The 24493-nt window shown below is 36.6% G+C and overlaps 1 long non-coding RNA gene across 1 annotated transcript in view; it reads left to right on the top strand.

Annotated features, from left to right (window-relative positions):
* LOC129531790 (uncharacterized) overlaps positions 1 to 18869 on the top strand; it is a 111588-nt gene extending 92719 nt beyond the window's left edge. Inside the window, exon 3 of the long non-coding RNA XR_010130051.1 lies at positions 18576 to 18869. This is a non-coding gene — a long non-coding RNA (uncharacterized lncRNA). The remainder of the gene's footprint in view (positions 1 to 18575) is intronic.
* Positions 18870 to 24493: the final 5624 nt, after the last annotated feature.

Genomic DNA, 24493 nt, shown 5'->3' with positions numbered 1-24493 from the left:
TGCTAAAATGAATGTTTAAACCATTAAAATATTTAGCAAGCTTTGCCTGGAGCTATTTCCTTTATGTAAAGCATGATGCATTTCTTTTCTTTCTCATTCTCTTTTTTCAAAAACAAATGAGGTTAAGAAAAACATACTTCTGCTCTGAAGGATTTTTTTTTAGCATTAGAAATTTAATATCTAAATATTTTATGCAAATAGATATGCTTGATTGTGGCAGAAATATCTCAAACATCCCAAGCATTTGGACCAGTGGTTTGTGACTGTATTAGTCAGATGAAGGAGATGCAGAGCTGAAGGGATTGTCCTCTTTGAACTTGGACCAGCCTATGACTTTACTAAGTCCTTAGGACTTAACTGTGTGGTAACAGAGAATATAGTTCTTCTGTACTTTTGAAAGGCAAAAGAGAGGATAAACTTTGCAGAATTCGATGTAGATATATTAGGCATTCTGATTTTATTTATTCAGTGTGCTAAAGGAGAGTATTTGATTGATTATTTTTTTTCACACAAGAAAATACCCAATCTAGCTCTCTCCACTATTCCATGGCATTTAAAGTATTCTCCCTGTTCAGAAACACCAGGCCTTTGATTTGTCCCGGCAGCCATCCACCCATCCATTCGGGGAAAGTGTGGTGTGATGGAAAAAGCACTAGCTTCAAGTCAAACCATTTTGTGTTCAAATGACATTTACTAGCTGCGTGACTTACGAAATTCAGTTAACCTCTTGAGCTTTGGTTTCTTCATCTGTAAGATATAATACCTACTTCATTGTGACATTTTTAAGAATTAAATGAGATAATGCACTTCAAATGTTTCGTTTAGTACCTGACTCAATAAATGTTCAGAGAAAATATTCACCAAGAAATATTTGTCAAATACTTACTGGAACCAGTTACTTCCTTCATCCCCTCTGGTCTAGGAAGCCTAAACTAGAATAGGAATCTTGAGAGTTGTCCTTTTGTAAGATCACCAACCACCTTTGCCTAGTACAGAAAGTACCAAACTTTCTTGAAGGACAGTGTCCTTAAGTGTCTCAATAAGTTTTTCACAGTACTCATAGACCAAAAACATATTAACACATATTTCCCCTTAGTAAGTAGTTAGTTCCAAAAAAACTTGATAAGCATTTATGCCTCAACAGTTTAGTAATCATTTGAAAAAATATATATACTGAACATAACAAGGGAAAAAACATTTTTATTCCATTCTTTAAAAACTACAATTATGGCTGGGTGCGATGGCTCACGCCTGTAATCCTAGCACTTTGGGAAGCCAAAGCAGGTGGATCAGCTGAGGTCAGGAGTTCAAGAACAGCTTGGCCAACATGGCAAAACCCTGTCTCTACTAAAAATACAAAAATTAGCCAGGCATGGTTGTGCATGCCTGTAATCGCAGCTTCTCGGGAGGCTGAGGCAGGAGAATCATTTGAACCCAGGGGGCAGAGGTTGCAATGATGTGAGATCACGCCACTTCACTCCAGCCTGGGTGAAAGCGAAACTCCATCTCAAAAACTAAAAAAAAAATCGACAATTACTCACTAATGAGATGTGTACTCAGTGAACCCTGTGAAACCACAAAATTTGGAGTCAGCTTGAATGCTGACACTCTTGTTTCCTGTTTCACATTAATTTATATGCAGTGTGTGCTTTTTATCCACAACCACCAAAACAATTTTTGGTGATTTGCAAAAATATAGCATCACTGAAAGGGATGTGATACAATCTAATGTTAAAACTGTGCCCTACCTTGAGTCAGTAGTTCACATGATGCAATACAGATGCCAGTGTCCCTGGCTGTGTTCCCCTGGAAATTAATTTTTTCAGTTAAGAAAATTTAAAAGCCTGTGGCTTCCCTATAAATATGCTGTGGCATCCTAGGGAACCTGGGCACACAGACTGGAAACCTGATGTATTAGTCCATTTTCATATTGCCAATAAAGACGTACCTGAGACTGGGCAATTTAGAAAGGAAAGAGGTTTAATTGGACTGACAGTTCCACGTGGCTGGGGAATCCTCACAATCATGGCAGAAGGCAAGGAGGAGCAAGTCATATTTTACATGGATGGCAGCAGGCAGAAAGAGAGCTTGTGCAGGGAGACATCCATTTTTCAAAACCATCAGATCACGTGATATTTATTCGCGATCATGAGAACAGCATGGGAAATACCTGCCCCCATGATTCAATTACCTCCCACTGGGTCCCTCTCACAACATGTGGGAATTCAAGATGAGATTTGGGTGGGGACACAGCTAAACCATATCACCTATAATCCTAGAGTGCCCATAGAACATTTTTGTGTTGCTTCTGCAAATAAATTTTCTTACTTCTAGCCCCAATTTTGAATTCTCAAAGGGGACTGAGGTGCCTGTAGAAATATTGAAATAGTAAAGACTAGATCCTCTGTGCACTCACATCTATCTAGCCACTCAAGGTACAAAGGCCAGCCTCAGCTATGTGTATCACGGATCCTCTGACCAGGCTCCAAAGACAGAGGTCAAAGGGAGCAGGAGTTAAAGAAATACAGCCATCCACCAGCCTGCCTGACTGTTTGCTTAAGTAATAGCCAACTGGCTTTTTTACAGAAAGACCAGCCATTCTACCTCCCTTTTCAGAATTTTAATAATATCTGCTGCCCAGTAGCTTGTAGAGTCATAGAGTGCCACTCGCAAAGTCACCAACCAAGTTTCTCCTGCTCAGAGCCTGGCATTATATTTAACTGGCTGTGTCTAAGTTTCCTGTTTCTAAACTTCCCTGGGCACATTGTCAAGACTGTACTTTCCCATGCAGCACTCTACCCTGCCCTTCACAGGCCCACCCCTTATACTGTGGCTCCAGTAATATTTCAATTAGCAACTTTCAGAGGTGCCAAAGACGCAAGCCCTAGGCTTTAGTCTGTTTATTCTTATACAAATGAATGTACATTTTTGTGCTTCAATTTAGAAACTACCAGAAGCCTGGAACTGTGCTATATTCTGTGGGTGCTAAAGGGAAAGACTGAAATGCTCTGTTGCCCTTGGAGGAAAAATACTTAGCAGTTTCTGTTTTGCCGCTTATTGAGCTACAGTCTTACTTTCCTTGACAAATGCAAATCTCATGCTTTATCTTAAGGCTGTCATAGAGTGAGAGAGAGAGAGGAGGTAAAGAGGCTTTCTGGGGATGCTAGCTTCTCCTTCAACTCTCAACTGGGAACCACACACAATGAACGATGGAAGACTGAGGACAAGGACCCACACTCATCTCTGTTTATGTAGATCCCCTGAGGATTTGCCAAGAAGAAAAAGGCTCTTGGCTTCTTAAAGCTTTGACTTGGCCTCTTAATGGGAAGACCAGTCCATAACGCCTTGCCCTGCTGGTGAATATCTGGAAAGACCTTCCTCCACTCCGATGTGCCAGAATAATTCTCCTCTAGCCCTCAAGTTAAAAGTGTCTGTTTCATACTTATTTAAAGAATGCATCTGAAATTTATGTTACTTATTAAAAGTAACATAAATTATCAAATTTTAAAAAAGAAAACAATGTTACCCATAATCTTGTCAAGATAGAATATTTCCTTTCATTCTTTCTTTTAAAGTAAATTAGAAAAAAGAAAAAGTTGAACTCTCTGTATATGACTCTCTCCCCTGCCATTTAGATCCTGGCATTTCTAGGGCTTTCAGGTTCAAGGGTAACATGACCCAACTCTAACCTTACTCCCACCCCTTACCTGTCCACTGAGCCATGTCCACTCATACACATAGGAAGTTCCTGTCTAACCCTGTGGAAAGAGTTGCACTCTCCAGATGGTTTCAGAAAGGGAAAGCCTAAAAAAAAGGTGTGGAGAAGAGTAGAAAAAAGTCTGGTGTAGTCAAAAAGCAGGAGTCATCACAGTAGAGGGACAGCATTTATGCTCTCTGGATCTTTTCTTCCTGAACCAAGTTGGAAATGCAGACGAAGGCACAAAAGATCATTTGCACTATTCATGCCAGTATGCTCAATCTGGTTTCAGAAGCCTAGCAAGAATAGATCCCAGATTATCTTTCTCAGTACATTTTTGTAGGCCTTGTAATAAATAAAAATTCTTTCTAGATTTTGGCAATAGGCTGAGATTCAATCAGATCTAGTTTTTGAAGCTGAAGTGGGGGTGAAAGTGATTGGGGACAGCACATGAGATTCATAGCGATGAGTCAATACAAATTAAACAGGATTCAAAGGCCATTAATTTTATATACTTCTTTAGTAAGAGTTAAGCTATTTAAAACTAGATGATAGGATACATTGCAAGCAATTTGATTCGTTTATTAGAAGTATAAGGATCTGAAAATTGCTGCAGATGGCACCTAAAGCCTATGGATGAGAGAAAATAAGAGTATGTGGCCTATAGGAAGGATTCAGACCACCCTTCAACTCTTCATTCATCACCCATTTGACGGCATTCCTACACAGGTATTGAAAATAAAGAAACAAATTTGAATCCCTTGTGATTTGTATACATGATGTGATTTATGTATTTCAACATTTCCCCGTCCATCTCACCTTGCTATTCTCTGTATAGGTAGTTAGGATGTCCTCCTTTTACAGATGAAAATTTATTATGAAAGCACTGATGAGACTAAGTAGATACTAATGTGATCATTTATTAGTTCATTGATTCTAGATCATTAATTTATATACTTACTCATTTAGTTTTTGGTAAACACTATTTCAGAACCTGTGCTAGGTTTTGAAGATGAATGTGAGCAGCGAAGATGAATGTAAGAATACCAGTAAATGTTTCACAATTGTTTTTTGGAGGTGAGGGGTGAGGCTGATTGGTAGTATTTGCCAATTTCTGCACTATAAATTTCACTATGGTTGATTTTGAACTACTAATATGCCATCAATGAAGTTAGAGGTAGGATAGATGCATACAATTGGCCCTTGCAAGTGGTATATCTTGCCCCAGTACACCACTGGACAACAAGGTTTAGAAAAGAGCTCCTGTGTTTGAGTCGCACATGGTGTTAAGCCAAGAACAGAATTGTAAATAAGTATTTACAATATATAATTAGATAAATGCTGTAATAAATGCAGAAGGGACCACATTTATCCAGAGAGCTGTGGAAGTACAATTTTTCTATAACAGCTATCAGATAGGCTTCACAGAGTAGGTGATGTCTGAATTGAACCTTAAAGAATAAGTATTAATTCTTCAGTCAGTCAATGTGAGGCAAAGGCTTCTCAGACTGCAGAAAGGCATGGGCAAGAACACAAAAGTGCATGAGCATGGTATGTCAAGAGAGCTGTGAGCATGATATATCAAGAGAACTGTGAGTAGTTTGTTAAGACATAAGGTGAGTGTGTCCTGAAAAAGTCTCAGGAAAAGAGACGTAAGATCATAAAGAAATTTTAAATTGTGTAAAGGAATCTAGACTTGTTTTACTATAAGGGAACATAAAAAGCTCAGTTTTTTTTTTAAATCACTTTACTTGTAGTAATTAGACAGTCAGAAGGATGCCACAGGAACCCAACTGAGAACAAGAAAGGCTAGGAATAAGGAGGAAAGAAGGATGTGACAATCAAAGTGTAGAATCAACTGGATAGACTGATCTAATAGAGACTTGAATGTAGTCCTCTACCTTCTCCATTCCCCACTGATTTTTTATCTCCCTCACTGTACTGCACTCCACATACAGTGGCAGTTTCTGGGGTGACTCTGGCTAGCAAGTCAACCCTTCCTGTCCCCAGTTTCCCCCAGGTTGTGGATTGTGGAGGCAGTCTTCCCTTTCGGCAGGCTCTATCTCTGTTACTGAGTGCTGCAAAATTGGTTTACTCCCTCCTTTGAAAGGCCATGCAGGCCCAGGGCCACACTGCGGAGAACATGTGGTTGCTATTTCATTTATGCTTTATCATTTTTCATTCTGACATTAAAGCTCCTCTGCAGCAGGGTGAGAGCGCTGTGCATTGTAAGGCGTAATGTGAACCGAGGGCTCCTGCTTCATGCCAGAGGAAACGTGATTCAGAAACAATTTGAGGGCAACTGCAAGGTGATGTGGCCCAGAGAACCAGAAGCTATTGAAACTTTAAACATCATTTCTGGACAGTATAATATGTTCTGCGGGGCAGCTTGGAAAAACAGGAAAACCCTCCTTGGCCAATCCTTGGAGAATTAGAAATCTTTAAATATCATATGGAGCAAATATATCTTAAAGAGCCCCTAGCCCTTATAGTCAAACACCCAAATGTTGAGCTGGAGGCATCTTCATCCCATGGCCCCAAGAGAAAGCTGGGGCCATGGAAGGGGATGGGCCTCACCTCAAGTCTTCCATACCCGCATGGCCAACGTGGGTCTTCTGACTTTTCCTACCCTATAGCAGACTTTCTCTTCAATAATTAGTTTGTGCCAATCTGTCCTTCTAACCTAGAACCACTGAAAGATCCTTTGTAAACAGAAAGACAGCTGTCTTATTTATCCTTGCACAGTGAATTCATTTTGTGTTTGCATGCATCTCTCCCACTGGTGATATATTAGTTGATGGTGCCTAAGCATAGTGACTGTAAGAGAGCTAATGCTCAATAAATATTGCTGGAAGAGTCAAAGAAAAGGGACAAAAAGAACAGCAGAGGAGGAAAAGAGTATGAGAAAACCATGAGGGAATGAAGATTCTTAGCTTGGGATTATTACATAAGGAAAAGAAGAGCTATTATACATTCTGTAAACAGATGTAGTTAGAGATAAACATAACAGCAATTTGTATTTATTGAATGGTACTTTTAAAATCTCAAATTCTGTCACCAGTTTATCAGTGAAAAATTACATTTTAGCTGTGCACCATTAATAATTCATATCAAATATCAAAGGTATTGAAAATTCAGTGTTCAAATACCCATGACTGTAACCAAATGTAATTGCTACTGTTTTGTGGGACTCAGAAGACCGCTCCCTTCTTTTCTCTGCTTTTCAATCATAATAACCAATCCCTCTGACCTCGGTGAGTAGGTGGGAATACAACATGACTCACTGTGATAGGTGAAATGAATTTTTATAAAGAATGCCTCATCTCCGATTTCTTAAAAATAACAGTTTCAGATTTACATAGAATATGTACCGATAGCACAGCAAGTTCCCACAGAGCCATTCCCATTTTTCCCAATTATTAACATTTTACATTAGTATGGTACATTGATTAAAATCAATGAACAACATTGACACATTATTATTAGCTAATGTCCATACCAAATTCAGATGTTCTTAGCTTTTGCGTAATGTGAAATCCCATCCAGGATGTCACATTCCATTCTGTGGTCCAGACTCCTTAGGCTCCTCTTGGCTGTGACAGTTCTCTCTCATTCCAACAGAAGTAAATAAAAAACATGTTTGCTGTGCTTAAAAGTAGCAAATAAGCTTCCCTGCCCAACATGGACCTGTGCTTATAAACACATTTTTCACAAGTATGAAGTTGTAAGTGTTTACCCCATTACAGGCAAGCATATCGTTCTTTCACTCAAAAGAGATAAATACGTGCTGAACCTCAAAATGATAAACGTATTTTAGAAAATACCAAAAGTTATGAATGTGCTGCTAAGGAGTAGTAAACAATGCATATAGGCAATGCTGTACCAGTTAATGTACCTTTGATTGTGGCAAATCAGAAGATGAGGTTTGCAACTGCCAATCAGTGGAATGTAAGGCACCCCAAGAGCTCCCAGGATCCTAATTAGTATGTATGCCCAGTCTCTGCCAGGGTGAAGAGAGCAGTAACCCCCTGCATTGCTCCGGAGCTGCTTGTGGCTTTGCATACACTGAATGCAATGGGAAACACTGGCGGAGCACAGAAGGAGGCCAAAGCAATGGGAGTCCAGCCAATTCCTGAGCAAATGGCATATGGCTTCCTCCCTCATTCTTTCTTTCTTGCTCACAGTTGCTGCCTAGCTTGTTAAAGGAAATACTTAAGTGAAAGCTGTTTAAGCTAACTGGAGTTTTTATGCAGTTTCTTTTAGTGTTGTCTACTCTTCAGTATCCTGTACTTAAGTTCCGGTTTTACCATTAAAGGGTAGCTCCTCAGAATGAAACACTCATTCTGAGCCCATCGGAGTATTTCTTAGGGACTTTTTCTACCAAGTAACCAGAGCTAGCAAGGAAGGCGCTTGTCATGCGTTGCCTTCAATCTGTGAAGATATAAGCCTAGAAACACCAGAATGGACAAAGGAGATTTGGAATAGAAGTGAATGGAGTTGACACACAGAGAGAAATAGACAAGAGAAGAGGAAATAAATAGTACTGGTATCAGCATCCAATATTTAGCATACCTGGATCCCATTGCTCCTGAGGTCAGCCCAGGCATTGCTCTTTCTGAAATTATGTCCCATTCCCCAGTGTTGTTGCTTCTTTAAAACTTTCTGTTAGGTCTCTTTTACTTGACTGATATGTTTAGTAAAAATACAAAGTACTTAAGCATTTGGTTTTACATTATTCTTTCTAATAACACTCAGAGTCTTTTTTTTTCTTCTAATGCTTACCGCAATTTATAATGGTGTATTAATTAAATAGCATTTTCCCATTAGACAGTGTATAACATGAAAGAGGGGACCATGCCTCTATGGCTCACCACTAAATACAAAACACTTGGCATGATGCTTAGAACAGAGTAGGCATTTAGTAAATGCTGATGGATGAGTAAATGAGTGAATGCATGAACTATACTAGTACCTCAGTCAGTATCAAAAGCGATAATGGATTTTCAAGAATCTCTATAAAAAACTAAATCAAAGAAGGATGTTTAAGTTGTTCTCAATACCCAAGAATTTAGGTGGCTGGTGATTATGAAAAAGTAATTCAATTCCAATATTTCCCTTATTTCATTTGGTCACTGTGTCAGATACTCTGTAGGGTTCTTAAGTTGTTGATATCTCCATTGTATTTTATGCCTTGTTTTTGAAAATCAAATCTATTTGACTTGAATCTGGCCATTGTAGCCAATTAACATGAAGATGCCTATGTTAAATTAAATAAGCAAGAATTAAATAATTGGCCTGGGGATATTTCCCTACTTTAAATTCTTAGGTAAGAAACTGTGACCAGCCTGGCCAACATGGTAAAACCCATCTCTACTAAAAATACAAAAATTAGTCAGGCTTGGGGTGGGCACCTGTAATTGCAGCTACTCGGGAGATTGAGGCAGGAGAATCGCTTAATCCTGGGAGGCAGAGGTTGCAGTGAGCAACCACTCACTGAGATCACGCCACTGCACTCCAGCCTGGGCAACAGGGTGAAACTCTGTCTCAAAAAAGGAAAAAGAAGGCCAGGCTCGGTGGCTCATGCCTGTAATTCCAGCACTTTGGGGCCGAGGTGGGCAGATCACAAGGTCAGGAGTTCGAGACCAGCCTGACTAACACAGTGAAACTCTGTCTCTACTAAAAATACAAAAATTAGCCAGGCGTGGTGGCGTGTGCATGTAATCCCAGCTACTCAGGAGGCTGAGGCAGGAGAATCGCTTGAACCCAGGAGGCAGATGTGGCAGTGAGCCGAGATCGTACCACTGCACTCTAGCCGGGGCAATAGAGTGAGACTCCGTCTGAAAAAAAAAAAAAAAAAACCTGCAACCTTTTTATATGTAAAAAAATTGAAAGCCAACTAAAAGTCTATGTTTTGTAACAGCTAGGTCTCAGCCAATCATAAGGGCGTCAGCCAATCACATGATGCCAGCTCATCAGATCATGTCCAAATGAGGCAATGCCTAGCTGTAAACAATCAAGCTATTTCTGTATTTTACCTCCATTGTTGTGTGTAAACATTCATTGCCCACATTGCAGAGTAGAGCTCCCTGAACATCTGGTTCTGGGTGCTGCCCAATTCATGAATCATTCTTTGCTCAAACTCTGTTCAATTTGTCTAAAGTTAACACCTGCAATTTGGATATAAGGTGTGAATGGTAGGATTCTTTTTATCTCACAGGGTACTTGGGTAGCCAAATGAAAAATCAGATTGTTCCCAGAATAGTGCTTTATATAAATGCATTATAAAAGTGTGAGAGAATATGACTTTTATGGGAAAACCACCACTACCTCTAAGAGCTAAACCAGTAAAATTAAATCAGAGTGGATGAGATATTTCTGCAGAAGTCCCTTTAGGGGACTAGGAGACAGAGTATCTTCTGAACCATAGCAGTAGGTATAGAAATCTAATTGAAGGATGTAGTCTAGGGCATAGAAAGAAAAACTAGACATAAACGTTGCACCAACATCATTTAAGAAATTTTGTGTATTAGTTTGAAGTAAACAAAATACTAAAAACTGGGTGGCTGAAACAACAGAAATTTATTTTATCACAGTTCTGGTAGCTAGAAGTCTAAGATCAAGGTATCAGCAGTGTTGATTCCTTCCAAGAGCTGTGAAAGAGAATATGTTCCATGACTCTTTCCTGGCTTCTGGTGATTTTCTGGCAATTTTTGACATCCTTTGCTTATAGATGCATCACTTCAATCCCTGCCTTCATCTTCAAATGCCATATTAAGTTAGGGCTCATCCTAATGACCACATCTTAATGTGATCATCAGCAAAAATCCTATTTCTCAGAGGGTGACCTCAGTAGGTCAGTAGGGTACTGGGTCTAGGACTTCAGTATAGGGATTTGGGGGACACGATTTCACCAATAAAATATGCACCCACAGAAGAAAGATGCTTCACTTCAGATTTTTAAAGGAAAACAAAAAAATGTCATACTTGTGACTCCCTCGTGGTCCAGGGGAAAGGGTGCTCAAATGTACTGGAACTTAGCATTGATAGGTCTGTTTCTATAGTAAAGACTCATCTTTTTCTGCGCTCAGCTCTGGCTACATTCTTTCAAAGCAAAATTCTAAAAATGATTTTACCGTTTCCAACCTGGGAGAGTATATGCTTACCTGATAGCATAAGCATTCTTACACATTCAGAAATTTTAATTCTCAATGTAAATCAATGAGTCACTGTCTACCATATGTGTTGATATATATGACATTTATTTAAGGTAAATCCATCCCTCTGAGTTTAGTACCTCTAGGTGCTCTTGTTGAATCCATTTTCTGCACATGTCACATGCTACATGCAACCCTGATGAAATCTTGTCCTAATTAACACTAATTATAATGTGGTGCAACTTTTTATGCTATTTAAATAATAGCATTTATTTAATAACTAGCCATGAGAATAATTCAGTCCCAACAATTGCTGACTGTTGACAGTGTAAGTATAATCATGACCTCCATTCATTCATTTGCTGACAGGCCTTCGGAAGCTTGAGGACGTGAATGGCAAGTGTGTATCAAGCATGGGGCAATTTGTTTAAGTTGGACGTTGCCTTGAGGGAAGGGCAGGAACAGTGTTTTCTCAGCAAAGTTTTTCACTTGCCTTAGTGAGATGACGAAAGATACCTAGAAAACAGGAACCAGGAGACTCTGTGGAAGCTAAGTTGATGAGATCACTGAACTAACCCTCGGTGTTACTTAGAATGGTCATCACTTTTCTTTAACACTGCTAAAGATTCTCCCCAGTGAAATTAGGCAAGAAAATAAAAAAGCATCCAGATTGAAAAAGAAGTAAATCTGTCTAGTCCCAGGTGACATGATGGTCTATGTAGAGGATTTGATGAAATATTTATGCTATTTAAATAATATTTACTAATGTTTGATTATTATTGTTCATATTATCATTCCTAGCTCTCTCTCTCTTTCTGTCTCTCTCTCTCTCTATATATATATAAGAGAGAGAGAGAGCTAGGAATGATTGTATATATATATATATATATATAGAGAGAGAGAGAGAGAGAGAGGCATATATACATATAGGCATATTTATATATATATATAGACATATTTCATGTCTGTATATGCAGAGACTATACAAATACTCAGTACATAATAGAGGCTGGGATTCTTTTTTCTAATAATAAATGTGCTATAAAACATGATTCATTAAGTTGCTGTTAACATAACTTTTATTAAAGCTGAAAAAAAACTCTAAATGTGCTACCTTTCTTATTTCTGATGCTTTTAAGTTATCTCCCGTCATTGACTTGGCTTTTAGTTTCCTTTATATAAATTCCTTCTCAGATTTTCAAAAAGCTCCCAAGACCTTATGTAGCCTGTTACCAGTTTAGGTAGGTGCCCTGAGAAGGAGCCTAGAGGAAGTTGCCACATTTTATGTTCCCGTAGCACTCTGACCTTCCCCTTTATGAAGACTCATCACACTTCTGAATTATTTTAACAAACTCATTGAGGTGTAATTGACATAAATAAGCTAGACATGAATAGTATAATTTTATACATTATAACCTAGACATAAATAGTATAATCTGATACATTTTAACATGTGTATATACTTATCGCCACTATCAAGACAACGAGAATATTCGAATATTCATCACCGACAAACATTTCACTGTACTCCTTTGTAATCCTTCTCTCCTTCCCCTCCCCACTCCTGCTCATGTCCCCAGGTAAACCCCAATATGCTTTCTGATATTGTTAGCTTGCATTTTTCCAGAATGTTATATATATGAAATAATACAGTATGTACTCTTTTTGGCCGGCCTATCTTTTTGCATTCCGCACAATTATTTTGAGGTTTATCCATGTTGTTGAGTGTATCAATAGTTCATTCCTTTTATGTGAGTAGTATTTCAAGGTATGGATATGCCACAATTTGTTATCCATTTATTTGTTGATGGATATTTGAGTTGTTGCCTACTTTTGATTATTATAAAGTTTCTGTGAACATTTGTGTTGAAGTATTTCTATAGATATGTAATTTTATTTCTCTTCAGTAAATACATAAGACTATAATAACTTAATCATATAGCAGCTGCATCTTTAACTAAGAAGCTGCCAGACTATTTTGCAACATGGCTATTCTGTGTAACATTACCACCAGCATTGAATGAGAGTTCCTCCATATACTTTTCAACACCTGAGATGATCACTCTTTTTCCTATTAGCCATTCTAGTAGGTATCTCATTTTCATTTTAATTTGCCTTTCTTTAATGATTCATAATATTGAACATCTTTTCATGGGCTTATTTTTATTTATACATCTTCATCAATAAAATATCTGTTCAGATTTTGTATTGAGTTGCTTGTTTTCTTATAATTGAATTTTGAAATTTTTTTATAAACTTGAAATCAAGTTCTTTATCAGATATATGTTCTTTATCAAATATTTTCTCCAAGTTTGTGGTTTTCCTTACCTTTAAACAGTGTCTCAAAAAGAGAAGTTTTTAATTTTGATGACACCCAGGTTATCAATGTTTGAAATAACTTAAATAATAACCCAAGTTATCAATGTTTGAAATAACTTAAATGTACTCAAAACCACAAAAGTTTTCTCCAGTGTTTTAATCTGAAAGTTATGATTTTAATTTATAAATTAATGTATAAAATCAATTTTGAGTTAATTTTTGTGCATGGCTAAATGTATGAATTGAAACTTTTTTGTTTAGTTTTCTGATTTGTTAAAAAAAATGTATTCTTTTCCCACTGAATTTCCTTTGAACCTTTGTGGAAAAATAAGTTACACATATACGTGTGGACCTATTTCTGAATCTCCTTTTTTTTTATAATTGAGACAGAGTCTTGCTCTGTCACCAGGCTGGAGGGCAGTGGTGAGATCTCAGCTCACTGCAACCTCCACCTCCCAAGTTCAAACGGTTCTCCTGCCTCAGCCTCCTGAGTAGCTGGTATTACAGGCAGGCGCCACCACGCCCAGCTAATTTTGTTGTTGTTGTTTTTAGTAGAGATGGGGTTTCACCATTTTGATCAGGATGGTCTTAATCTCCTGACCTCGAGATCTGCCTGCCTTGGCCACCCAAAGTGTTGGGATTACAGGCGTGAGCCACCACGCCCGGTCCCTTTTATTCTATTATTCCATTTGTCTGTATTTAGATAAATATTACACTGTCTCAATTGCTGTAGCTTTATAATAAGGTTTGGAATCAGATAATGTAACTCCTCCAACTTTTTTATCTTTGAAAAAGTTGTTTTGGCTCTTCTACATAGGTCCTTTGTATTTCTATTTGAATTGTAGAATCAGCCTGTCTAATTATATTAAAACAAACAAACAAAAATGATATGTTTAATTGAAATTGCATTGAATCTACAGGTCAATTTGGGAAAAATTAGCATTTTAACAATATTCAGTTTTCAAATTATGAACACAGTGTATCTCTGCGTTTATTAGGATCTTTTAAAATTTCTCTCAGCAATATTTGGAAGTTCTCAGCATATAGATTTTGGATGTTATTTGTCAGATTTATCCCTTAGTATTTCATATTTTGGTGATATGGTTAAATTTTTACTTCAATTTTTAATTGTTCAGTGCCCGTATGTAGAAATACAATTAGTTTTTGTGTATTGATCTCGTACCCTGCAAGTTTACTAACTCACTCATTCTAATAGCTCATTTTAGTATATTTCATCAAATCCTCTACATAGACCATCATGTCACCTGGGACTAGACAGATTTACTTCTTTTTCAATCTGGATGCTTTTTTATTTTCTTGCCGAATTTCACTGGGGAGAATCTTTAGCAGTGTTAAAGAAAAGTGATGACCATTCTAAGTAACACCGAGGGTTAGTTCAGTGATCTCATCAACTTAGCTTCCACAAAGCCTCCTGGTTCCTGTTTTCTAGGTATCTTTCGTCATCTCAGTAAGGCAAGTGAAAAACTTTGCTGAGAAAACACTGTTCCTGCCCTTCCCTCAAGGCAACGTCCAACTTAAACAAATTGCCCCATGCTTGATACACACTTGCCATTCATGTCCTCAAGCTTCTGAAGGCCTGTCAGCAAATGATTGAATGGAGGTCATGATTATACTTACACTGTCAACAGTCAGCAATTGTTGGGACTGAATTATTCTCATGGCTAGTTATTAAATCATTAAGTCTTAAAAGTTTATTCATCCTAACAGTGCTCAGGACAATCTAGTTTTGTTTTTCTAAATGATGAATAAAATGTTTTCAAATTTGAGGGTCTGAATGAACCTAACAAATTATCACCCTTCTAAAAGGAACTTATAACAGAGCCATGATTTATAACTTTGAAGTTGTCAAACTTCTTTGCTAACAATAAATACTTACTGACTTCACATTAGCTGCCATGTCCATCAACGAGGAAACAGAAAGGTGAAGTGAAACTCACTGTATCTTACGGTAAGGGGTATATGAGCTAAATTGCTTTCAGCTGCAAGTTTCAGAAAACTCCACCTCTAATTACCTTAAATAATAAGGAAATGTACTATTTTTCATGAAAAGAAATACAGAATAATAACAGTGAGTACCATTATCCCACTCATTATGGAGCTTTTCTCAACTGGATCTCCAGAGAATTTAGCCCTAATGCCTTAAGGCATCTATTGCATGCAATTAATTAACTTCTATGCATCTGTAGTGGTAGTATTTACTATCACTCTTGAGAGAATTAAGAAAAGATCCACATCTTTGTTCTGTGATTCCAAAGCAGAACCTCAGTTGAAGAAGGCTGAATAGTTTGGCTTTCTCCCCCTTTCACCCTCAAAATGACTTCCTTTATGGTTATAAGACACGCCAGAGCATCCTGGCATCACATTCAAAAAAGACAGCTTTCAGGGATGAGGGAGGGAGGGGAGGAGGCCTTTTTCATTTAACTATTTATTAGAAGTGAGGGAACAAGAAGCCCCATCACACTTTCCCCTACATCTTATTATGTTGGCCCAATGAAAGAAGTAACTGCAGATGTGGTAGAAACAGCAAGAAAACTCACATTAGAAATGGAGCCTGAAGATGTGACTGAATTGCAAGAATCTCATGATAAAACTTTAACAGATGAGGAGTAGCTTCTTATGGAAGATCAGAGAAAGTGGTTTCTTGAGATGGAATCTACTCCTGGTGAAGATGCTGTGAACATTGTTGAAATGACAACAAAGAATTAAGAACATTACAGAAACCTGCTAGATAAAGTAGTGGCAGAATGTGCGAGGAGTGACTTCTGTTTTGAAAAAAATTCTACTGTGGTTACAATGCTATCAGACAGCATCACATGCTGCAGAGAATTTTTTGTGAAAGGAAGAGTCAATCAATGTGGCAAACCTCAATCTATGGTACTATCACCTTACAAAATATATTTTTTAAATAGTAAGACTTTAAAGTCAAAATTACTCCTTGATCCATGAGTTGCAGAATGGACGTTGTGTTAGCAGGCATGAAAACAACATTAGTCTCCTTGTGCATCTCCATCAGAGCTCTTGAGTGACCAGGTGTATTGTCAGTGAGCAGTGATATTTTGAAATAATTTTTTTTTCTGAGTAGTAATCTCAACAATGGGCTTAACATATTCAGCAAATCATGCTGTAGACAGATGTGCTGTCATCCAGGCTTTGTTGTTCCATTTATAGAGCACAGGCAGAGTAGATTTAGCATAATTATTAAAGGCCCTAGAACTTTTGGAATAATAAATGAACATTGGCTTCAATGTAAAGTCACCAGCTACATTAGCTCCTAACAAGAGAATCAACCTATTCTTTGAAGCTTCTAAACCAAGCATTGACTTCTCCTCTCTAGCTGTGAAAATTCCAATATAAGGATGTTTCATCCACATTGAAAAATCTATTATTTAGCCACCTTCATCAATAATCTTAGCTAGATTTTCTGGATAACTTGCTATGGCCTCTATATCAGCATTTGTTGCTTCACCTCGTACTTTATTTTGTGAGAATGGCTTCTTTCCTTAAACCTCATGAAACAACCTCTGCTGGCTTCCAAGTTTTCTTCTGCAGCTCCCTCACCTCTCTCTGTCTTCATGGAATTGAAGAGAGTTAGAACCTTGCTCTGGATTAGGCTTTGGGCTTTGGTTTAAAAGAATGTTGTGGCTGGTTTGATCTTCTATCTAGACCACTTAAACATTTTTTTTTTTTACCATATTAGCAGTAAGGCTGTTTTGCTTTCTTATAGTCATTTGTTCACTGAAGTAGCACATTTAATTTCCTATGGGAACATTTCCTTTGAATTTACAATTTGGCTGTTTGTCATAAGAGGCCTAACATTTGAGCTATTTTGGCTTTTGGTGTGCCTTCCTCACTAGGCTTATTTGTTTATAGTTTTTGATTTAAAGTGAGAGATGTGCAAGTCTTCCTTTCACTTGAACACTCAGAAGCCATTTTAAGGTTACTGAATTGCTTAATTTCAATACGTTTGTGTTTCATGAAATAGGAAGGCCCACAGAGAGGGAAAGAGATGGGGGAACAGCCTGTTGATGGAGCACCCATAACATATACAACATTTATCAATTAAGTTTGCAGACTTATGTGAGCGTAGATCATTTTTTCCCAAAACAATTATAATAGTAACATTGAACGTCACTGATCACAGAGCATCATAACAGATATAGTAACAATGAAAAGCTTGAAATATTGTGAAAATTACCAAAATGTGGCACAGGACATGAAGTGAGAACATGCTGTTTGAAAAATGATGCAGACAGACTTGTGGCAGGGTTGCCACAAGCTTTCAATTAGTAAAAATGTAATTTCTGTAAAGTGTAACAAAGTGGAACACAGTAAAAGTAGGTATTGAAAGGTTTAAGCGTAACTTAAAAAAATCCCAGAATCTATAACTTAAATACATCTAGAAAGGTTGTCAGTAGTGACTCAATCGGATATACTTTATGAAGCCATAGAAATGTATCACTAGTGATTCATATTTGCTCATTTTTACCCAGGTGCTTTATATTTGTTTTCTATATGTTTTCATCTCTTCACTTATTTATTTGACAATACCTCAATCAGAACTTAGGTACTAGACAACACTCTAGTTTAAGAACAAGGAGACTCATTGGTGGATATTACCCAGCTTAGAAGAATCCTTTGAATGTTTGAAGAAACAGACTCTGACTTGAGCAGACCCAGGGCAACTCAGAGACTCTTTTATTATCAGGGAAACACTGAATTGAGAAATTGCTACTACTGCTGCCACCTCCAGAAGTGGCAAAATGGATGACCTAAATTCTGTTAATTCTTAGGAAGGCAGCCACTCATCACTAGGATATCTGCTGATGCTGCTGCAGAAAACTGTCATTACCACCATTACCATCACCACCGTAATAATCACCATCGTAATCATCATTATCTTCATCATCATCCTTGCAGTTTGAATGCTTGGAAGTCCATAGATTTTACATGAGTAAATCTAAATGATCAAAGCTAAATGACATCTGAAAGCTTACCTGCCAAGGAATTTGTGAATGTCATTTTAGGTTTCAACCTTTACAGTAACAATAAGGCCAAGTAGAAGGAAGTTAGCTATTGGTGTTGATTCCAATTAATCATCTTCCATGGTTTATAACACAAAGGAGGTTGTAGCAATTGGAGATGTCAGTAAATGAGAAAACAAAGCAATTATCCCAAATATGCCTCCAAAACAAATGAAGTGTATTCATTTCCCATGTTTCTACATATTTTTAATAATGTTTTCTTTTAAAATATTTGATATTTTTAAGTAAAAATATTTCCCATAGTAAAATGTTATAAAATATAGTGATATATTATTTAAAGGTGATAGTCCATTAAAATCACATATCCCTAATAATCACAGATAAATTTTGGTCTTTTTTCAGATATTTCCAATGCAGACTATGGAGAGATAGAGACAGAGATGAGAAACAGAAAGAGGTGAGTCGTGAGTGCAGTTGTAAAATATAAATACTTTTAAAAAGCAGAAAAGAAATCATACAGGCCAGGCATTGTGGCTCACACCTGTAATCCCAGCACTTTGGGAGGCCAAGGCAGGTGGATCATCTGAGGTCAGGAGTTTGAGACCACCCTGGCCAACATGATGAAATCCCGTCTTTACTAAAAATACAAAAATTAGCTGGGCATGGTGGTGGGAGCCTGTAATCTCAGCTACTAGGGAAGGGGAGGCAGGGGAAGCGCTTGAACCCGGGAGGTGGAGGTTGCAGTGAGCCGAGATCGTGCCATGGCACTCTAACCTGGGTGACAAGAGTGAAAATCTGCCACAAGAAAAAAAAAAGAAATAAAATTATACAAAATGTATTATTAGGAACCTTTTATTTCTAAATTAACAATACATTTTGGGCATTTTTTAAGTGAGTATATGCGTAAGATCTACCTTATTTTCCTCATTTTTAATGGGACATAATAGTCTATTGCATGATGGTATCATAAAAGATTTATTTGTTATTATTAGACATTTGATTATTCCTCGTTTTATTAGTATGAAAATGTAAATAATTTACAATGAACATCATGTTGCATAGAATAAAAAATCATGGATATTTGTTTGGTTTATATCTCCAATTTCCACTCAAAAAGATAATTTGTATTATGTTCCTACCAGCAGTAAATAGAAGGGTATTTTCCTGATATCCTTATCAACATCAAATGTTGGCAAAATTGATTATCTTTGTCAGTCTCTATGTCAAACACGCTATTATTTCATTGTTACTTTAATTTATATCTATTTTATTAGTAAGGAGGTTGACTTTTTTCTATGTATCTATTGGTTGGTTGTATTTCTTACACAGTGCTTTCCTATTTATATTCTTTGTCCATATTTTTCCTGGGTCAATTATTTGCCATTTGATTTTTAAGAGTTGTTTATATTTTGTATTTATCAGCTCAATGTTTGATCATCTATGATGCACGTATTTTTTTTCTGTTTGCAACTTGCCTTTTCACTTCATTATGTTTCTAATGATTTAAGTTACCAATTTAATCAATTTTGCATTTTATGTCATGCTTAGAGTCATCTTCACCACTCTAAACTTTTATCCATATACATTTTATAATACCTATTGTTTCATTTTCTTTGATCCATTTGAATTTATTGTGATGTGAGGAATGAAGTGGGGGTTTCCTTTTTTTGTTCCCTAATTGGCTGCTAGTTTTCTCAATATCATTTCTACTCTTTATCCTCCCCCAATAATTTGTTTATCATTTATAAAATGCTTTCTGGATTCTTGAGTCTTATTTGGACTTTCTTATGTTGCATTGTTTTGATTACCTTAATGTGTAGACATTAAGGCACAGTCTCATTCCTTTATTAGTCAACTTTATCTACTGTAAATTGAAGTGTGATCTACCCCTGCATTTTTTTCTTTCTTTAATTCAATATCTCCTAATATATCCTATTCTAGAATCAGATTTAAAATAAGGTTATGTAGATTTATCTCCTTAAGACTAGTTTGAACGTTAACATTCTAGTTTAGTTTTTGGTTTTCTTTTTGTCTGTCAATACTTAGTGACATTTCTCTTAAGAATGTGAAATTTCTTGCTCTCTTTATATATAATATAATATATAAAATATATTATATATAATATATATAATATATAATGTATATATATTTTTTTCTTTTGAGATGGAGTCTTGCTCTGTCACCCAGGCTGAAGTGCAATGGAGCAATCTCGACTCACTGCAAGGTCCGCCTCCTGGGTTCAAGCGATTCTCCTGCCTCAGCCTCCTGAGTAGCTGGGATTAACGCCTGGTTAATTTTTGTATTTTTAATAAAGATGTGGTTTCACTATGTTGGTCAGGCTGGTCTCAAACTCCTGACCTCGTGATCTGCCCACCTGGGCCTCCCAAAGTGCTGGGATTACAGGCATGAGTCCCCGTGCCTGGCCAGTATATATCTTTTCATAATACTTGTCATCTTCCCTAGTACCCTTCCTGCATTATAGAAATAAATTACAGAGATATAGTGTGGGGTGATGAAAGAAATAGACCATGTTTGCTTTTCAGTTCTTAATTTTCTTGCCTTTATAGAAACATGGCAAGAGTAAAAATAACTAATAAACTAAAGAGTTTTCTCTGTATCAAGAACATAATTTTTTAACTTTTTAAAATTTTATTTTTCATTTATTTTTTATTTTTATTTTTATTTTATTTTATTTTAAGTTCCAGGGAACATGTGCAGGATGTGCAGTTTTGTTACATAGGTAAACGTGTGCCATGGTGGTTTGCTGAACCTATCAACCATCACTGAGGTATTAAGCCCCACATGCATTAGCTATTTATCCCGATGCTCTCCCTCCCCCGACCCCATGACAGGACCCAGTGTGTGCTGTTCCTTTCCCTGTGCCCATGTGTTCTCACTAAAAACATAAAATTTTAATAGAATCTCTTTTCATTTAGAAGGTGACAATTCTATAGTTTCTTAATGATAAAAAATATTTTTAACTTCTAAAGCTAATTAAAATTGCTTATAATTTGATTATATATTATATACTATTTAAAAACATAGCACCTTATTTCATGGCTGAGGTTATCTCTAGAAATACAAATATCTTTTTGCCTGTCTTTTGAAAACACAGAATAATACAGTCATGTTTACAAATAATAATCTTTTTAGAGCGTGCAATAAAAGAGTTCTACCCTGGCTAAGAAGAAATTACTGACTGCTGACTGTGAGCAAATTTTGTTTTAGAGATGTCACTATTATTAAAGAATTAGGTTGGGCCAGGCGTGGTGGCTCACGCCTGTAATCCCAGCACTTTGGGAGGCCGAGGCGGGAGGATCATGAGGTCAGGAGATCAAGACCATCCTGGCTAACACTGTGAAACCTCGTCTCTACTAAAAATACAAAAAATTGGCCGGGCGTGGTGGCGGGCGCCTGTGGTCCCAGCTACTCGGGAGGCTGAGGCAGGAGAATGGGGTGAACCTGGGAGGCGGGGCTTGCAGTGAGCCGAGATCGCGCCACTGCACTCCAGCCTGGGCGACAAAGCAAGACTCCGTAAAAAAAAAAAAAAAAAAAAAAAGAATTAGGTTGAAAAGTTCTCAGAGACTTAAACAGTTTGGGTTTAGCTAACTCCAGAGAACTGGGGATTTAGGAGATATTCTAAGATTTAACGAGTACTACCACCGCCCTGACCTTTAAAATTGATGTACAGCAGAAGCCATGTAAGAAGTCTACTGGATTCATTTACTAGATAAAAAATAATTTGTCTTATCATTCCTGTGCAACTGAACACTTTTCTTATCCAACTAGCCTTGAAATTTTTATCCCAGCTTTCTGCTTCTATTGTATTGAATTTGTACTCCAACATGCACAGATAAGGAGTTATAAAAGGAAGGAGTTTGTTCATATCATAGATGACCACAAAGACAGTTCTTTCTCTTTATGATACATTAGGGTTTAGAAAATATGCCTCTCACATATCCTCCTTTTAAAAATGACTGAACAATGATTACAATTTAATAATTCAAGATTGGAGTTAATATAGTATTAATGTAATGATGTTCAGTGCTAGAAGCAGAAGGCATAGAGTATAGGCTAAATAGTAATTATAAATTTGGTAATAATACATACAGCAAATACCAGAATTTGCTTTTGAGAGAATACACATACATACAAACACACATACACACACAGGTATTTACCAACAATAACTTGGGTTTCTAGATTAAAAACAGTATTAACAAAACTTCAGGAGATATTCAACTAAAATTTTGTAGAATTAATAATAGCTTACAGTTATTAGAATAATACAAAAAATCAAAATCAATAGTTTTCTCATATAAATGCATAAATCAGTTTGAAGACATTTGGAAAATAGTCTATTTGTACTAACAATAAAAACACCTACAAAATATTCAGCCGCCAAAAATGTGCAAAGAACACAATAAAACCTTAATAACAATTTTAAAATAATGAAAAAAAAACCACCTTCTGTCCCTGGATGAAAAGGCTGAGTTTTATAGATATCCATTCTTCTTAATTTTTATTCACCAGGAATAATAAACAGGACAAGTAGTTGGGGAAAATATATAGTTAAACTTCTAACTCATTTCATATGTCACTATTAATTTTAAATTAATATAAAATTAAATATAAAAAGAGAATCCTGTGAAGAAACTAGAAAAAAATAAGTAACTAGGTACCCAATTTTGAAGTATGGAAGGCTTTTTACACACACACAGGCACACACACAAAGAAAATGACAACCAAATAAATAACAGCAAGATAAATAAATAAATTATAATAAAATTGATACATCTTATCACACAAAAAAATTCCATCAACATATATTGTATACAAAAACTCCAAGGCAGAACTTGGGAAAATATTTTTGTCAAAGATTAACCTTAACACATTAATATTCTAAGTATCTTTAGAAATAAATTTTTAAAGTTTCTTATATAAAATGGGCAAAACAATGCAACAGAAAATGAAGAGCGATGTTTAAAACACTCAAAATACATATGGAAACAAATTTAATTCCACAAATATTTATAAAACATTAGAGATAACCATTCTTTGCCTGTCATATTAGCAGACATTGACACCATCTGTTGAGGTGGATGTCTAGGCAAATGCAGGTTCCTGTAGGCCACCTAAGGAAATTTCAAACACCTTAATTGTGTCACAAATTGGTATTGTTCATATAAGGTCTTAATCCTGCTTAGATTCTCTGCCCTACTTATTTTACTGGAGAGAAAAATGGTTAGCACTCTAGACTCTGGCAAATAATTAGAAATATGTAGAAGTATTTCTTATGTACCTGTTGGTCACTATGTGAAAATCCAGCAAAAATCCAAATGCTCAAGAAGAGAACAGTAGGTAAATAAATTATGTACTAGTCATAAAATGTGTATCAGCTGAATTTAAGAATCATCTTTTCAAAAATATTAAAGATGTGACTAAGGAAAAAGACAGTGGTAAGAGTTATGAACCATGTCAGTACTGCACTCTATAATGAAGGACGTCTGCATTAAACCGAAACAATATATAGATTAAAAAAAACAAAAGAGGGGGCAACTTTTATTACTGGGTGGTGAGATTACCAGGGATTTTTATTTTCCATACTATTTATGTGTTCTCAAGTTTTTGTCTAGAACACTTTTTTAAAAGACTTGAAAACAGCAGCACTCAATGTAACAGTTATCTCTATATTCTAGAATTAAGTTAGATTTTTGTATCTCTACATAGGGAAAGTTTTATCAGTTACCATTTAATTTCCTACAGGACAATTACTTATCCTCATCAAGCTTTTGTTTTCTCATAAGTGAAATAGGGATAATACTTACTACATTGGATTATTTTTAGAATAAAATGAGATACAGTTAAAAAAAAACATTGTAACTGCTCGATAAATATTAATATTAGCCATTGATACGGCTTGGCTCTGCATACCCACTGAAATCTCATGTAGAATTGCAATGCCCAATATTGGAGGCAGGGCCTGGTGGGAGGTGATTGGATCTTGGGAGCAGATTTCCCACTGGGTGCTGTTCTCGTAATAGAGAGTGAATTCTCCTGAGATCTGGTTGTTTAAAAGTGTGTAGCACCTCCTGCCACCTTCCTCCTGCTCCAGCCACCTTAGATGAGCCTGCTTTCCCTTCATTTTTTGCCACGTTTGTAAATTTCCTGAGATCTCCTCAGAATCCAAGCAGATGTCAGCATCGTGCTTCCCATACAGCCTGCAGAACTGTGAGACAATCAAATCTCTTTTTTATAAATTACCCAGTCTCAGATATTTCTTTATAACAGTGCAAGAATGGACCAATACAGCCATCATT

This window comes from Gorilla gorilla, chromosome 12 (genome assembly GCF_029281585.2).
Source record: "Gorilla gorilla gorilla isolate KB3781 chromosome 12, NHGRI_mGorGor1-v2.1_pri, whole genome shotgun sequence".
Taxonomy (NCBI): Eukaryota; Metazoa; Chordata; class Mammalia; order Primates; family Hominidae; genus Gorilla; species Gorilla gorilla.
Note: the sequence above shows the minus strand (reverse complement) of the source record. Positions and strands in the feature narration are given on the sequence as shown.